Source organism: Pristiophorus japonicus, chromosome 9, assembly GCF_044704955.1.
Source record: "Pristiophorus japonicus isolate sPriJap1 chromosome 9, sPriJap1.hap1, whole genome shotgun sequence".
NCBI classification, from domain to species: Eukaryota; Metazoa; Chordata; class Chondrichthyes; family Pristiophoridae; genus Pristiophorus; species Pristiophorus japonicus.
In genome coordinates, this window is record NC_091985.1 from 115,164,088 (window position 1) to 115,182,921 (window position 18,834).

An 18,834-nucleotide genomic window follows, 5' to 3' on the forward strand; every position below is an offset into this window, starting at 1 on the left:
CCCACCCACCCCACCCCATCACCCCCCACCCTCCCTCACCTTCTCCCGCCCTCCCAGCCCTCCCCCCTCCCCCTCCCTCACCTTCTCCCCCCCTCCCTCCCTTCTCCCCCCTCCCTCCCTCACCTTCTCCCCCCTCCCTCCCTCACCTTCTCCCCCCTCCCTCCCTCACCTTCTCCCCCCTCCCTCCCTCACCTTCTCCCCCCTCCCTCCCTCACCTTCTCCCCCCTCCCTCCCTCACCTTCTCCCCCCTCCCTCCCTCACCTTCTCCCCCCTCCCTCCCTCACCTTCTCCCCCCTCCCTCCCTCACCTTCTCCCCCCTCCCTCCCTCACCTTCTCCCCCCTCCCTCCCTCACCTTCTCCCCCCTCCCTCCCTCACCTTCTCCCCCCTCCCTCCCTCACCTTCTCCCCCCTCCCTCCCTCACCTTCTCCCCCCTCCCTCCCTCACCTTCTCCCCCCTCCCTCCCTCACCTTCTCCCCCCTCCCTCCCTCACCTTCTCCCCCCTCCCTCCCTCACCTTCTCCCCCCTCCCTCCCTCACCTTCTCCCCCCTCCCTCCCTCACCTTCTCCCCCCTCCCTCCCTCACCTTCTCCCCCCTCCCTCCCTCACCTTCTCCCCCCTCCCTCCCTCACCTTCTCCCCCCTCCCTCCCTCACCTTCTCCCCCCTCCCTCCCTCACCTTCTCCCCCCTCCCTCCCTCACCTTCTCCCCCCCCCCCTCACTCACCTTCTCCCCCCCCCCCCTCACTCACCTTCTCCCCCCCCCCCCTCACTCACCTTCTCCCCCCCCCCCTCACTCACCTTCTCCCCCCCCCCCCCTCACTCACCTTCCCCCCCCCCCCCCCCCTCACTCACCTTCCCCCTTGGCTGTAAAGCGCTTTGAAACATCCTATGTGGGAAATGAGGCAGCCAATTTGCGCATAGCAAGGTCCACAAACAGCAATGCAATAATGACCAGGTAATCTGTTTTAGTGATGTTGATTGAAGGATAAATATTGGCCAGGGCACTGGGGATAACTCTCTTGGTCGTCTTTGAAATAGTTCCATTGGATCTTTTATGTCCAGCTGAGAGAGCCGACGGGACCTTGGATTAACGTCTCGTCCAAAAGATGGCACCTCTGACACTGCAGCACTCCTTTAGCACTGCCCTGGAGTTCAGCCTTGATTTTTGTGTTCAAGTCCCTGGAGAGTGCTATCCACTGAGACACAGCTGATACTGAGTTGGTCGAAGGACCTCCAAGTTGGTCTGCTCCTGTGTCTGGTCTGCTCCTGGGTCTGGTCTGCTCCTGGGTCTGGTGAAAATCACGATCTACAGGTTCAGGATGCATAATTCTTGCCCTTTTTCTGAGGCGTCGTATCTGCCCGGGTGACATTGGAGCAGGATCACGCAATGTTCACAGGTTCGATTGAAACATTTAACAAATGATGGGCCCCGCTGGGCATACTGGTATTTGTTGACTTAGCAAAATATAATAACGTTCTAAACTTGCACTATCTTTTATTTGTGAGTCAGTTCTTTGAATGGTGCCCTCCTTGTAACTGGGTACTTGTCAGAAATTGATTATTTTGTGACAAAGACCACTTATTGGTTCAAACAAAATAGAACAAAGGTTTAATGGAGAATGCTGGAAATCTCAGAGGGTCAGGCAGTATCTGTGGAGAGAAAGCAGAGTTTACATTTCGGGTGTCGACCACCCGAAACATTAACTTTGTTTCTCTCAACCGATGCGGCCTGACCTGAGATTTCCAGTATTTTCTGTTTTTATTCCAGATTCCAGCATCCGCAGTATTTTACTTTTGTAAAGGTTTAATGGATATGGATTTCCTAAGATTTCTTTTCCCAGTCTGCTGGAAATTGTGGAATGTTTCCCACAATTTCCAATCTTTTGAGCCTAGTTGCACTCAATGATTGTGAACAGCGGATGGCCTACTAGTTTTCAATAGTGAGGCTGTAGTCTTGTAAATTTAAATCTCATAAATGGGTATCTACATCCATTGCATCAATCACCCCAAAATGAAACCACAGTAGAAATCAGTTACCAAAATGCAATTTCCATTCTCCATCTTGAACTTAACCATCTCTAGAGATTGCATACTGTATTCCTGCATTCAGTACTTAATCTGATAACTGCTGAGAGGCTTCCAGGCCAATCCTAGCCAACACTTTCAAATTCTCATGATCTTAAAATTGCTCTTGTTTTAGAATCATACAGCATAGAAGGAGGCCATTGAGCTATCCAATTAGTCCCAATTCCCTGTTCTTTCCTCACAGCCCTGCAAATTTTCCCTTTTCATGCCCCTTTGAAAGTTACGATTGAATCTGCTGCCACCACTTTTCAGGCAGTACAATCCAGATCATCATAACGCGCTGTGTTTATCAAAACAAAAATTCCCATTTCAATCTGGTTGTTTTAAATGTGTCCCCTGTTTACTGACCCTTCACTCTAGCTTTAGTCCCTCATTCCTGGTATTCTAGTAAATCTCCTCTGCGTCCTCTAAGGCCATGCCATCCTTTCTAGAGTGTGATGCCCAGAATTGATTACAATATTCTAGCTGTGGCCTATAAAGGTTTAGTATAACTTCTTGCTTTTGTACTCCATTCTTCTATTTTCATTCATTCATAGGCAGTCCCTCAGAATCGAGGAAGACTTACTTCCACTCTAAACATGAGTCCTTAGGTGACTGAACAGTCCACGAGAACCACAGTCCCTGTCACAGGTGGGGCAGATAGTAGTTGAGGGTAAGGGAGTGTGGGACTGGTTTGCCGCACGCTCTTTCCGCTGCCTGCGCTTGATTTCTGCATGCTCTCGGCGATGAGACTCAAGGTGCTCAGCGCCCTCCCGGATGCATTTCCTCCATTTAGGGTGGTTTTTGGCCAGGGACTCCCAGGTGTCAGTGGGATGTTGCGTTTTATCAGGGAGACTTTGAGGATGTCCTTGTAACGTTTCCTCGGTCCACTTTTGGCTCGTTTGCCGTGAAGGAGTTCCGAGTAGAGCGCTTGCTTTGGGAGTCTTGTGTCTGGCATGCGAACAGTGTGGCCTGCCCAGCGGAGTTGATCAAGTGAGGTCAGTGCTTCAATGCTGGGGATGTTGACCTGGTCGAGGATGCTAATGTTGGTGCGTCTGTCCTCCCAGGGGATTTGTAGGATCTTGCGGAGGCATCGTTGGTGTTAGTTCTCCAGTGACTTGAGGTGTCTACTGTACATTGTCCATGTCTCTGAGCCATACAGGAGGACGGGTATTACTACAGCCCTGTAGACCATGAGCTTGGTGGCAGATTTGAGAGCCTAGTCTTCGAACACACTTTTCCTCAGGCGGCCAAAGGCTGCACTGGCGCACTGGAGGTGGTGTTGAATCTAGCCATCGATGTCTGCTCTTGTTGATAAGAGGCTCCTGAGGTATGGGAAATAGTCTACATTGTCCAGGGCCGCACCGTGGATCTTGTGATCGGGGGGCAGTGCTGTGCGGTGGGGACAGGCTGGTGGAGGACCTTTGTCTTACGGATGTTTAACATAAGGCCCATGCTTTCTTATGCCTCAGTAAATACATTACTATGACTTGGAATTCAGCCTCTCTGTGCGCAAACACAGGTGGTGTCCGCATACTGCAGCTCGACGACAGAAGTTGGGGTGGTCTTGGACCTGGCCTGGAGATGATGAAGTTTGAACAGGTTCCCACTGGTTCTGTAATTTAGTTCCACTCCAGCACGAAGCTTGTCGACTGAGGTGGAGCATGGCGGCAAGGAAGATTGAGAAGAGGGTTGGGGCAATGACGCAGCCCTGTCTGACCCCGGTCCGGACGTAGGTTGGGTCTGTAATGGATCCGTTGGTAAGGATCACAGCCTGCATGTCTTCGTGGAGCAGGCGGAGGATGGTGACAAACTTGGAGCAGGTGGAGGACAAGTCCAACTACGGCAACTACAGAGGAATCTCGCTGTTATCAGCCACTGGGAAAGTCGTCGCTAGAGTCCTCCTTAACCGTCTTCTCCTGTGGCTGAGGAGCTCCTCCCGGAGTCAGTGCGGATTTCGTCCCCTATAGGGCACAACGGACATGATTTTTACAGTGCGACGGCTGCAGGAAAAATGCAGGGAACAGCAGCAACCTTTATACATTGCCGCCTTCGACCTTACAAAGGCCTTTGACACTGTCAACCTCGAGGGTCGATGGAGCGTCCTCCTCCGCTTCAGGTGCCTTCAAAAGTTCTATTTATAAAGCCAAAGATCACCTATGTTGATGGCCTTATCAACTAGTCATGCCACCTTCAAAGATTTGTATATGTAACCCTGCCTCTTTTTCCCCCCCCCATCCCCACCCTTCTGGGTCTCTGTTCCTGCACCTCTTTTCAGATTGTACCATTTAGATTATATTGCCTCTTGTTCTTCCTTCCAAAATGCATCACTTCACACTCCTCTACATTAAATTTCGTCTGCCCATTTCACTAGTACTTGTTTAGGATGTTTGAGTTTCGTTTCCTCTGCAAACTTTGACAATTATACCCTTTATACCCTAGTCCAGATTATTCATATAGATCAAAAAGAGCAGAAACCAGTTACCAAAATGCCATTTCCATTCTCCATATTGAACCTAACCACCTCGAGAGATTAACATTGCATACTGTATTTGTGCATTCAGTGTTTAATCTGGTTGTAATACTGACACCTACAACATCACTGTATACTTTCCTCCAGTCTGAAAAACAGTCATTCACGAATACTCTCTGCTGTCTGTCCCTTTACCAATTTCATATCCATGTAGACACTGCCTCTTTAATCTCATGGGTTTCAATTTTGCTTGCAAGTGGCACTTTTATCAAACACCTTTTGAAAATAGACCTGCACAACATAAACCGCATCATTACTTCATCAAAGAACTCAATCAAGTTTGTTGGATAGGATTAGGCAATGTATGGATTTCAAAAATTCTGTGATTTTGTAAAAGGGTTGCATTCTCTAACATCAAGATACGAGTCTTTATTAGTCAAGATTATCATTGGAGTAGCACCAAACTATTTAGTAGCACTTAAGCCACAACTTCATTTTGCTACCACAAACTCAAGGTGCCTCAATCTCTTAGTAACCCTCCTCTTCTGCCTTTGGTTGTTAACTTTGCTGCTTACATGGAAAGAGAGCAACCATTTCCTGAAGCATACATAGGACAATAAAAAGCTCTCTTCATTGGCTGTGTTCCCAGCAGCCAACAGATTGGGGTGTCTGTCCTTGTTCCACTTGTATCTGGCTGCAACGTATTCCTTAAATGCCCTATGCCCTGCCTTTAGGCCACTAAAGTTTTTTTCTAATGATCAGGATGTTATGATAATGCTATTGAGAGACTAGAACATCTCTTGCATTGAGGGCTGCAAGTTGGAGATAGGTCAAGGTTATGAATTGAGGCATGTCTTTTAAGTTCACATTGAAAGTATTTGTTTATATTTGTTCAGCTGTTGAATCATTAACTATCTGGGTCCATCTTTTTTTACCAGAAGAATATGAAGTGGCAACAAAATTCATGAGTCAGTGGATAAATGCACCACATGGTAGAGGATAAGCTTGGTAGAAACATCGAAAATAGGTGCAGGAGTAGGCCATTCGGCCCTTTGAGCCTGCACCACCATTCAATAAGATCATGGCTGATCATCACCTCAGTACCCCTTTCCTGCTTTCTCTCCATACTCCTTGATTCCTTTAGCCGTAAGGGCCATATCTAACTCCCTCTTGAATATATCCAACGAACTGGCATCAACAACTCTCTGCGGTAGAGAATTCCACAGGTTAACAACTCTCTGATTGAAGAAGTTTCTCCTCATCTCAGTCCTAAATGGCTTACCCCTTATCCTTAGACTGTGTCCCCTGGTTCTGGACTTCCCCAACATCGGGAACATTCTTCCAGTCCCGTCAGTATTTTATATGTTTCTATAAGATCCCCTAAACTCCAGTGAATACAGGCCCAGTCGATCCAGTCTCTCCTCATATGTCAGTCCAGCCATCTCGGGAATCAGTCTAGTGAACCTTCGCTGCACTCCCTCAATAGCAAGAACGTCTTTCCTCAGATTAGGAGACCAAAACTGAACACACTATTCCAGGTGAGGCCTCACCAAGGCCCTGTACAACTGCAGTAAGACCTCCCTGCTCCTATACTCAAATCCCCTAGCTATGAAGGCCAACATGCCATTTGCCTTCTTCACTGCCTGCTGTACCTGTGTAAATTCCTGGATTCTTTTACCTCAATCTGGTTCAGTAAAATTACTGAGTCGAATACCTCTTGTGCTTTGAACAAAGCAGTCTTTATTACCGGCCAGTAAGACCTATCGGACAGAAGATATACTCTCTGGATAGAGCGTACACACTCCCTACGGATAGGTGAAGTTACATCGTAAAGCGTTAACAGTTATACAGTTTTGAAATCAGATAACAAAATACAAATGGATTGACAGTCTAACTCAGCCACTCATTAGTCAATCTATATGAGATGTTTTTCTTGAAAGCTCAAGCATTGCCTCTAAATGTTCCAATCTAGTGGTGTGACTATTAGCTGAGACCTTGCAATTCTGCAGATTTATTTCATGTTACAATTAGATGTTATTGGCAGGATTAGTGACTTGAAACCTTGAGACAGACTGTTAGCTATGCTGATGTTGCACTATTTGCAATCTGACATTCTCCCAGCTATTCTTCCATGGTTTATACATTTTCATATATCCCGTTTACTTTACTGTCCTTAATTCCATATATTCTGTTCAGATATCCACACCTGTATGCCAACTTTCAATGACTGATGTACCATGACACCAAGGTCTCGTTGCACCTCCCCTTTTCCTAATCTGCCGCCATTCTGATAATCTGCCTTGTGTTTTTGCCACCAAAGTGGATAACCTCACATTTATCCACATTATACTGCATCTGCCATGCATTTGCCCGCTCACCTAACCTGTCCAAGTCACCATGCATCCTCCTTGCAGCTCACAGCCACCCAGCTTAGTGTCATCTGCAAACTTGGAGATATTACACTCAATTACTTCATCTAAATCATTGATGTATATTGTTAATAGCTGGGGTCCCAGCACTGAGCCCTGCGGCACCCCACTAGTCACTGCCTGCCACTCTGAAAAGGACCCGTTTATCCCGATTCTCTGCTTCCTGTCTGCCAAACCAGTTCTCTATCCACGTCCATACATTACTCCCAATACCATGTGCTTTAATTTTGCACACCAATCTCTTGTATGGGACCTTGTCAAAAGCCTTTTGAAAGTCCAAATGCACCACATCCACTGGTTCTCTCCTGTCCACACTACTCATTACATGCTCAAAAAATTCCAGAAGATTTGTCAAGCATGATTTCCCTTTCATAAATCCATGCTGACTTGGACCGCTCCTGTCACTGCTTTCCAAATGTGCTGCTATTTCATCTTTAATAATTGATTCCAACATTTTCCCCACCACTGATGTCAGGCTAACCGGTCTATAATTCCCCGTTTTCTCTTTTTCCCCCCTTTCTTAAAAAGTGGCGTTACATTAGCTATCCTCCAGTCCATAGGAACTGATCTTAATGATTTGGAAGCTACATGAACACCATTAGTTGGACTGTATTATTTACATGATCGAGGTCATCTGAGCTTCCCCCTAAAGGTAGAATGGGTAAAGTTACTGTGCTATGCATACGAGAAAGGCCCCAAGTTTGATCCTTTTTCTTTGTTGTTAGTTGATCTCCGCTGAGGTTTGGGATATTGCAGTTGGCTTCAGTGTCCCTGGGTTAGGGAAGGAGAAGGTTGGTCAGAGTTGCCATTCCCAATTTGTTTTCCAGTAAAACATGGCTACCACAGCTCTGGAATTGTCAAGTGCAACCATAATCTGCTCCAACTACCTGATAGAATTCTTTTGAGGAAATGATAGTTTTGGATAGGTTTGGGTGAAATGAGGTGGATGAGAAATGCAGTGTATGGGGTGTACATGGACTTTTGGAAAGACCTTTTAAAGGGTATGACATTGGGAGAGGAAAGCAAATTATTTAGAACGGAATAAATAGTAGTTAAAGGCCGTTTCTCTGGTTGAAAGTGGGTAGCAATGTGCCACAGTGTTCTTTTTTGATTCTGCTTTTAATTACTTGCTGTGCAGTATACATACATCTCATGGCTAACTGAATTGAATGCTTGAGGATGTTGAGTAGGACAATGAAGTGTTAATATTTCAAGGTATAACTTCAGTTTGTAAAGGATTAGCTAGAACACTGAGAATGTTTGCTTCATAGTTCCAAATACTGTAGACTGTATTCATGATAGAATCCAGGCTAACTTTTCTGGCACAGAGGTGTTTTTCTTTAAAGCAAGGAATCTGATTTGAAACAAACTATCCTCACTCAATCCATGTGATAAAGAAGTTAAACATAAATATTTTCTGGTACAAATATCAAATAGGTGAATAAAAAGTAACCAGAATCAATGCAAGAGGATTGTCCCAATACATAGAACATAGGAACGACAGCAGTCAAGTCTGTTCCACCATTCAATCAAATCATGGCTGATCTGAAGGTCAATTCCATTTGCCAGCCTTTGATCCATATCCCTTGATACCTTTACCTAATAAAAATCTGCCCATCTCGGTCTTGAAAATTTCAATTGACCCAACATCCACAGACTTTTGGGGTAGTGAATTTCAGATTTTCACCACCCTTCGCAAAAAAAAATGCTTCATGATTGCACTCTTGAACGGCCTATTTCTGTGCCCCCTTGCTCTGGATTCCCCACCAGAGGCATTAGCTTCTCTCTATGCACTCTCTTGAATTGTTTTATGCAGCCTATTCTCATAATTTAACTCTTTAAGCCCTGACATAATTCTGGTGAATCTGCACTGTACCCCCCTACAAGGCCAATATATCCTGAGAGGTTCAGTACCCAAAACTGAACACAATACCCCACATGGGACCTGTACAATTGAAGCATCTATTCAGTTAGCCTTTTTGTACCTGTGCACTAGCTTTAGTGGTTGTGTACCTGGGCACTCAAATCCCCTTGTTACTCCGCAATTTCTAGTCTCTCGCCACTAAGAAAATATTCCAATTTGTATTTCTTGGATCCAAACTGGATGATGTCACTCTTTCCCACAGTAAACTCCATTTACCACAGTTTTGCCTGCTCACCTAATCTATGACCCTTTGTAACTTCTTGATTCTCATCTACACAAATTACTGTGCCTCCTACCCTGGTGTCACCTGCAAACTTGGATATACAACTCTATATTCCTTTATCCAAGTTATTGAAGTATATGGTGAAAAGCTGAGACCCTAGTACAGATTTGTGGATAAGGGGAATTCCACTTGTCATATTCCACCAATCAAGAGTACACTCTCTTTATCCCAACTCTTGTCTCATCCGTCGCAACCAATTGCTAACCCATACCACAAAGTTACCTCCAATTCCGAGTGCTTTTAGTTTTGATAATCTTTTGTGCGGAACCCTTATCAAATGCCTTGGAAGTCCAACATCCACAGACACCCCCTGTCCACCATGTCAGTCAGACATGATCTACCTTCACAAATCCATGCTGACTCTCTTTGATCAGCTCATACTTGTTCAAATACTCAGTCACTCGGTCCTGATACTGCAACAACAGCTTGCATTTGTATAGCGCCTTTAACATAATCAGATGTTCCAAGGTGCTTCACAGGCGTATTATCAAACAAGGGTTGACCAAGCCACGTGGTATTAAAACAGAACTTGGTCAAAGTTAGATTTTAAGAAGCGTCTTAAATTTGGAGAGAGGTGGAGCAGTTTAAAGAGGGAATTCCATAGTTTAGGGCCAAGACAGCTGAAAGCACGACTGCCAGTGATGGAGGGGTTAAAATAAGGGATACGCAAGAGACCAGAATTGGAGGGGCACAGCGATCTCGGAGGATTGTAGGGCTGGAGGAGGCTACAGAGATGGGGAGGGACAGGACCATGGAGTGATTTGAAAATGAGGATGAGAATTTTAAAATTGCAGTGTTGCTGGACCAGGAGCCAACGTAGGTCAGCGAGCACAGGGGTGATAGATGAACAGGACTTGATTTGAGTTAGGATATGGGCAGCAGAGTTTTGGATGAGCTCAAGTTTGTGGAAGATGGGAGGCTGGCCAGGAGAGTGTTGCAATAGATTCCAGTAACTTCCCCATAACTGATATTAAACTGACAGGTCTGTAATTTCCTGGTTTCTCACCTCCACCCTCCTTTTAAAAGGAGTAATATTTGTAATTTTCCAATCCAACGGCACAATTCACAAATGTAAGCAGCTTCAGGAAAATTATAACTAACTCGTCTGCAATTTCTCCACCTGTTGGTTTCCACCCTAGAGTATTAAAATTATCAGGTTCTGGAGATTTGTCTACCTTAAGTTCTCCATGAGCATTTTTTAAATCTTGCATTAAATCCAATTAGGTTTCCCCCCTTACCTTATTTTTGGGTTCCTTTTGAACCACTGGTATTTTGTCATCCTCCTTGAAAATGGATGCAAAGTACAGTATTCATTTAGTAAGTCTGTCATTTCCTCCTTGTCTATTGTAGTATCACTTGCATCTGTATTTACTGGGCCCACATTCCCCATACCTCTTTCTCTACATATTATTAAAACTTTTACTGTTGCCTTCAGTATCTTTTGCAAGTTTTTGTTCATACTCCCTTTTTGCACCTCTGCTTTTTTTAATCCAGAGAACAATACATCGTGAAACTATCCAGGGAACAGGCTATTTTAGATCTTGTATCGTGTAATGAGACAGGGCTAGTTAGTAATCTCATAGTAAAGGATCCTCTGGGGAAGAGTGATCATATGATAAAATTTCACATTGCGTTTGAGTGTGACATAGATCAGTCGGAAACAAGAGTCTTAAACTTAAAGCCAATTACATAGGTATGAGGGGCAAGTTGGCTAAGGTAGATTGGGAAATTAGATTAAAAGATATGATAGTAGATAAGCAGTGGCAAAAATATAAAGAAATATTCCAAAATTCTCAACGAATGTACATTCCATTGAGAAATAAAAGCTCCACGGGAAAAGCGATCTATCGTGGCTAACTAACGATGTTAAGGATAGTATTAGATTAAAAAAAGCTTATAATGTTGCGAAGAATAGTAGTAAGCCGTCTAATTGGGAGAGCTTTATAAACCAGCTAAAGATGACCAAAACATTTATAAATATGGCTAAAATAGAATGAGAGTAAACTAGCAAGAAATATAAAAACAGATTGCAAAAGCTTCTACCAGTATGTAAAAAGGAAGAGAGTAGCAAAAGTAAGCATTGGTCCCTTGGAGGCTGAGACAGGAGAAATTATAATGGGGAGTAAGGAAATGGCAGAGACTTTAAACAAATATTGCGTATCTATCTTTACAGTAGAAGACACAAAAAGCATACCAAAAATAGTGGCTAACGAGTGAGGAACTTAAAGTAATTAAGATCAGTAGAGAAAAAGTACATGAGAAAGTAATGGAACTAAAAGTGGACAAATACCTTGGACCTGATGGCCAAAAATCCTAGGGTTCTAAAAGAGGTGGCTGCAGAGAATGTGTTTGCATTGGTTGTGATCTTCCAAAATTCCCTAGATTCTAGAATGGTCGGAGTGGATTGGAAGGTAGCAATCAAGAAAGGAGGAAGAGAGAAAATAGAACTACAGGCCAGTAGGCCCGACAACAGTTGTCAGGTAAATGCTAGAATCCATTATGAAGGAAGTGGTAACGGGGCGCTTAGAAAATCATATGATTAGGCAGAGTCAACGTGGTTTTATGAAAGGGAAATCGTGCTTAACAAATGTATTCGTTTTTTGAGGATTCAGTTAGGAAGGCAAATTATATTTTGGCCTTTATTGCATTGGGGTTGGAGTACAAGAGTAAGGAAGTCTCGCTACAATTGTACAGGGCTTTGGTGAGACCACACCTGGAGTACTGTGCACAGTTTTGGTCTCCTTATCTGAGGAAGGATGTACTTGCCTTAAAGGCGGTGCAGCGAAGGTTCATTGCCCAAGAGGAGAAAATGAGTAGATTGGGCCTATACTCTTTGGAGTTTAGAAAAATGAGAGGAGATCTCATTGAAACATAGAAGACTCTGAGGGGGATTGGCAGGGTAGATGCTGAGATGTTGTTCCCCCTGGCTGGAGTGTCTCGAACTAGGGGGCATAGTCTCAGAATAAGGGACGGAGATGAGGGTTGTGAATCTTTGGAATTCTCTACCTCAAAGGGCTGTGGATGCTGAATTGTTGAGCAAGGCTAAGATAGATAGAATCAAGGGACATGGAGATTGGGTGGGAAAGCGAAGTTGAGGTCGAAGATCAGCCATGATCTTGTTAAATGACAGAGCAAGCTCGATAGGTCGTATGGCCGACTCCTGCTCCTAATTTCTGTTATGTTCTTTGTTTTTTCATAGCTCTTCCAGTCTGTGGATTTCAACCTTTCCTTGCATTTGTGCAACACTTTTAGCTTGATACTGTCTTTTGCCACGTTTGTTGACCATGGTTGCTTAACTGCATAAGTGGAGCTTGTGTATTTGTTGGGTATAAGAACATAAATAGGAGCAGGAGTCGGCTAGCTGACCCCTTGAGCCTGCTCTGCCATATAATATCATGGCTGATCTGGTCATGGACTCAACTCTACTTCCCTGCCTGCTCCCCATAACCCTTTATTACCTTATTGCTCAAAAATCTGTCTATCTCCGTCTTAAATATATTTATTGACCCAGCCTCCACAGCTCTCTGGGGCAGAGAATTACACAGATTTATAACCCTCAGAAGAAATTCCTCCTCATCTCAGTTTTAAATGGGCGACCCCTTACTGTAAAACTATGCCCCCTTGTTCTAGGTGCCTCCATGAGTGGAAACAAGCTCTCTGCATCTACCTTGTCGAGCCACTCAATATCTTGTTTGTCTCAATAAGATCACCTTTCATTCTTCTGAACTCCAAAGAGTACAGGCTCAACCTGCTCAACCTTTCTTCATAAGTCAGCCCTTTCATCTCGGGAATCAACCGAGCGAACCTTCTCTGAACTGCCTCCAATGCAAGTATATCCCTCCTTTTGGGCTCAATTTTCCCCAGTGGCTTGCGCCATTTTTTTGGAGCAGGCTGCTTTTTTTGGCCTAAGTTTTAAAAAAAAAACAGTTTCCCCAATCAATTTGCACCAGCGTAACTCAGATAGTTACGATTTTTTTAGGATTTTGTAATTTTTCACCATTTAAATAATTTTGCTTTTTTTTTTGCCCAAGTGGATAACCCCTCATTTTCCCACATTATATTCCATCTGCCAAATGTTTGCCCATTCACTTGGCCTGTTTCTATCCATTTGTAGATTTTTTTTGTGTCCTCCTCACAACTTGGCTTCCCACCCATCTTTGTATCATCAGCAAACTTGGCTACATTACACTCAGTCCCTTCATCCAAATCATTTAATATAGATTGTAAATAGTTGAGGCCCCAGCACCGATCCCTGTGGCACCCCACTAGTTACTGTTTGCAACCTGGAAAATAACCTATTTATCCCGACTTTTTGTTTTCTGTTAGTTAGCCAATCCTCTATCCATGCTAATATATTACTCCCAACTGGGTGAACTATTAGCTTGTGCAGTAACCTTTTATGTGGCATATTATCGAATGCCATCTGGAAATCTGAATACACACCATCTGGTTCCCCCTTATCCACCTGCTTCTTACATCCTTAAAGAACTCCAGCAAATTTGTCAAACATGATTTCCCTTTCATAAAACCATGCTGACTCTGCTTGATTAAATTATGCTTTTTCAAATATCCTGCTACTGCTTCCTTAATAATGGACTGCAGCATTTTCCCAACGACAGATGCTAGGCTAACTGGTCTATAGTTTCCTAGGGCTATGACATTTGCAGTTTTCCAATCTGCTGGGAACTCTCCAAAATTCAGGGAATTTTGGTAGATTACATTTGGTAGAATGCATCCACTATCTCTGCAGCCACTTCTTTTAAGACCCTAGGATGTAAGCCATCAGGACCAGGGGACTTGTCTGCCTTTAGTCCCATTATTTTACCGAGTACTTCTTTAGTGACCGTGATTGTTTTAATTTCCTTCCTCCCTCCCTATATCCCCTTGCATTTGTATATAATTTTCTGAAGTCCTAAGGATCTGTTTTGTAGGCAAACGTAGCCGCCAATTTGTGCCCAAAATCCCACAAACATCAAATGAGATAAATCTGTTACTTGTAGTGATGGTTGAGAAGAGAATGTTGGCCAGGATACCAGGAGGACTCACAACCCCTCTTCAAATAGTGCCATAGGATCTTTCATCCTGAACCACCAGAAAAGGCTTTGGTTTAATGTCTCGTGCAAAAGATGGCGGGGCAATTTTTAACAACTGCTCCTTTGGGCGCGACAGAACCTCTTAGGTGGTCAAAGATGGGGTCTTGAGCTGAAACACAGGTTTAGCCAGCATTTGGCACAAGATGCCATCTTGATAAAGGAGTTGATATGGATAGCGCTTGACCCCACACGCTCTCCTGACAGTGATCAGCTCATTGGGAGTAAACGAGACATTGCAGAGGATTTTGAGCATTACTTAAAGGTATATCACCTTTTACTGTCCAATTGCTGCTGGAAGTTTGAAGAGGACTTTCTGGGACACTTTGTCAAGACTTCACCAACATTCTTGTCAAGATTTATTCTGGAAATTCTGAGGAATTCACCGAAAAAAAAATTGTTGTGATACTCTCCTTTATTGGACACCTTGAAGGAGTCACCAGGAGAAAGGGAATGCTTGATCATGGGCATCTTACTAGAGGTTCCCCTTGAGAGGAGAAATGGGTGGAGGACATGAAGCCAGGCAAAGCAGCACTAACTGCTTCAGGAAAAGGGAAAGGAGGACAAGGTGGACTCCTCGTTCTCCCCCCCCCCCCTCTCTCTCGTTCTCCCCCTCCCCTCCCCCCCTCCTCTCTCGTTCTCCCCCTCCCCTCCCCCCCTCCTCTCTCGTTCTCCCCCTCCCCTCCCCCCCTCCTCTCTCGTTCTCCCCCTCCCCCCCCCATCTCTCTCGTTCTCCCCCTCCCCCCCCCATCTCTCTCGTTCTCCCCCTCCCCCCCCCATCTCTCTCGTTCTCCCCCTCCCCCCCCCATCTCTCTCGTTCTCCCCCTCCCCCCCCATCTCTCTCGTTCTCCCCCTCCCCCCCCATCTCTCTCGTTCTCCCCCTCCCCCCCCCCATCTCTCTCGTTCTCCCCCTCCCCCCCCATCTCTCTCGTTCTCCCCCTCCCCCCCCATCTCTCTCGTTCTCCCCCTCCCCCCCCCCCCCCATCTCTCTCGTTCTTCCCCCCCCCCCCCCCCCATCTCCTTCTCCTGCGCTCGCCCCCCACAGGACCTCCAGTGCTGCATCAGAGAACCTGTGCGCCCTCTCATTCAGTCCCTGAGCCATCCTGAAACTTGCCGCTGCATTAGCGAACGCACTCCACACTCAATGGAAGTGGGTGATTGGAGCCCACATATACTGCTGCATGAAAATTGCATCTAATCAGTGCTTGAATGCTATATCTGTAGGTGTCTGTTTTAGCACCTCCAGGCAAGTTTAAAATTATGGTAATCAGCAATTCGGACCATAATTTCCTCCTGAAACCAAGCATCTTGGTAGCTGGATAGAATGTCCTCTTCTCAGAATGTAATCAAAAATGTACATTCAGAGTATAGTGGAAAGCAGTCAATACATTCATTTGTAAACCAGGAAGTAAAACAAAATGAGTTGCTATTTCAAAATTGCCATTTTTTTCTGGCTTGCATGTTTTTAAAATTCATTCATGGGATGTAGGTTGTCGCTGGCAATGCCAGCATTTACTGCCCATCCCTAATTGCTCTTGAGAAGGTGGTGGTGAGCCGCTTTCTTGAATTACTGCAATCCGTGAGACGTAAGTACTCCCACAGTGCTGTTGGGATGGAGTTCCAGGATTTTAATACAATGACGATAAAGGTATGGCAAACATGGTAATGCCATTGAATTGGAGGCGGTTAGACGCTCTCTTGTAGATGGTCATTGTCTGGCACTTGTGTGGCGTCAATGTTGCTTGTCGCTTATCAGCCCAAGAATGTCTTGCTGCATGTGGGCACGGACTGCTTCATTATCTGAGGAGTTACCAATGGAACTAAAAACTGCAATCATCAGCAAACATCCCCACTTCTGACTTTGTGATTGGAGGGAAGGTCTTTGAAGCAGCTGAAGATGGATGCGCAAGGGGTTGAGATGATTGACCTCCAACAACTACAACCATTTTCCTTTGTGCTAGGTATGACTCCAGCCAGTGAAATGTTTTCCCCCCAATCTCCGTTGACTAAGTTTACCAGGGTTCCTTGGTGCCACGCTCTGTCAAATGCTGCCACGATATCCATGGCAGTTATTCTCACCTCACCTCTGGAATTCTGCTCTCTTGTCCATGTTTAGACCAAGGCTGTAATCTGATCTGGAGCCAAGTGGTTCTAACGGAACCCAAACTGAGCATTGAAGAGCAGGTTATTGGTGCGTGAGTGCTGCTTAATAGCACAATTGACGATGCATTCCATTACATTGTTGGTGTGAACAGGACATAGTTGGGCAATTTTCCACTTTGTCGGGTAGATGCCAGTGTTGTAGCTGTACTGAAACAGTTTGGCTCGAGGCACAGCTAGTTCTGGAGCACAAGTCTTCAGCACTACAGTCAGGATGTTGTCTGGGCCCATAGCCTTTGCTGTATCCAGTGCGCTCAGCCATTTCTTGATATCAAGTTGAGTGAATCGAATTGGCTGAAGACTGGCTTCTGTGATGGTGGGGACCTCATGAGAAGGCTGGGATGGATCATCCACTCGGCACTTCTGGCTGAAGATAGTTGCAAATGCTTCAACCTTGTCTTTTGCACTGGTGTGCTGAGGATGGGGATGTTCATGAATCATCCTCTTCCTGTCAATTGTTTAATTGTCCACCAACAATCATGACTGAATGTGGCAGGACTGCGGAAACTTTGATCTGATCCATTGGTTGTGGGATCACTCCGCTCAGTCTATAGCATGCTGCTTCCACTGTTTAGCATGCATGCAGTTCTGAGTTGCCGTTTCACCAGGATGGCTCCTCATTTTTAGGTACACCTAGTGGTGCTCCTGGCATGTTCTTCTACACTCCTCATTGAACCAGGTTGGTACCCTGGCTTGATGGACGTTGAAGTCCCCCATCCAAAGTACGTTCTGTGCCCTTGCTACCCTCAATGCTTTGAAGTGGTGCTCAACATGGATGAGTACTGATTCATCAGCTGAGGGAGGGTGGTAACAAAGGACGATGGGCGGGCGGGCGAGGTTTTTCCTCTTGACACACACAAACTGGAGTCCAAATTACTTGTGGTACAACGCACTTTAGGCTCAATTTTCCCTTGTGATTTGCGCCATTTTTTTGCGTGCACTGCTTTTTTTGGCCTAAATTTTTTTTCTGATCGGAGCAAGCCAATTGCGCATGCCCAGACCTGGGGTGTGGTCTAAACTAGGACGTCGACCTAGAGGAGAGAGTCAACAAAGAAGCTTGGCCTGCTGTTTTAAACTTTGCAAAGGTACAATTTAATCATGGGGGCAATACTGGCAATGCCATGCCTCATGCATGCCTTCTGCATGATGGTGCTGCGGAGGAGACAATTGATTCAACATCATCGTATGAGGAACTTCGGAGCACGTAGGATGATGGGCAGGAGGCCTTACCCATGTCGGGTATATTGAGACATACCTGCACCTGAGTGACGCAGACTGTGTGAGAAGGCTTCGTTTCCACAAATAAGTTGTAACCGAGATCTGAGAGTTAGTAAAAGCAGACCTGCAACCTGGAAGCATCAGGAGGACTGCTTTGTCAGTTGAAGTGACGGTTACAGCTGCACTTTCATTCTATGCATCTGGATTGTTTCAGGCTACAACTGGGGATGTGCGCACCATTTCTCAGCATGCAACACATATCTGCATTCTGCAGGTGACTGCTGCAATATATGCCCGGAAGAATGACTACGTAAAGTTCCCCATGACCGCCCAGGCAATGTGTGAAAGGGCTGTGGGCTTCTCCAGGATTATTGGCTTCCCAAAGGTACAGGGCTGCATTGATTGTACCCACATCGCCTTGCGAGCATCTTTTTGGAGGATTCCGAGATGTACAGGAACAGCAAAGACTTCCACTCCATTAATGTGCAGCTCGTGTGTGACGACCTGCATCGCATCATGTCAGTCGATGCAAGATACCTTGGGAGCACCCGTGATGCGTTCATCCTACACGAGAGAGTTATATCTGCCCTGTTTCAGCAGCAGCCAGAAGGGCAGAGCTGGCTGCTGGGAGACGGGGTACGGCCTCGCCACCTGGCTCATGATGACTCTACGCACAAACCGGACGGAAGCTGACCGGGAATACAACGTGTCACACATTGCGATGCGCAGCATAATAGCGAGGACCATTGGCATCTTGAAACAGCGTTTCTGATGCCTGGACCATTCCGGAGGCTACTTGCAATACTCCCCTGAGATTGTCGGTCAGTTCACTGTTGTGTGCTGCATGCTGCATAACTTAGCCATCATGAGGCAGCAGCAGCTGGTAGTAGAAGACCAATCTGAGGTGAGAGTGGCTGACGATGAGGAGGACGAGGAAGCCATGCAACTACCTGAAGCCATGCAACTACCTGAAGCATGTCGGCGGAGGAGGGCGGGCCGTCGTGCCCCTTTAACGATTGCTCGAGCCTTGCGCCAGCAGGTCATCTGTGAACGCTTTGCTGCCTGAAGGCTCAGTGGCAACTATTCCACATGGACCATGTTTATTGTCTGGACCCGTTCTGTAATGTGTTGTGTTGTGTTAATGGAACAAAAAATGGAAATAATTAAGTTATCATTTAAAATATATTTTGTTTGT

At 45.5% G+C, this 18,834-nt stretch overlaps 1 protein-coding gene across 4 annotated transcripts in view; it reads left to right on the forward strand.

Moving 5' to 3' along the window:
- sod2 (superoxide dismutase 2, mitochondrial) overlaps positions 1-18,834 on the forward strand; it is a 52,529-nt gene that overhangs the window by 788 nt on the left and 32,907 nt on the right. The window contains exon 1 of one of the 4 annotated variants that reach the window (XM_070889718.1): positions 11,583-11,651. The exons of the other annotated variants lie outside the window; for them this stretch is intronic. The gene's annotated coding sequence lies outside the window, so the exon portion shown is untranslated. Of the gene's footprint in view, positions 1-11,582; positions 11,652-18,834 lie in introns of those variants that run through there. 4 annotated transcript variants of the gene reach the window in all.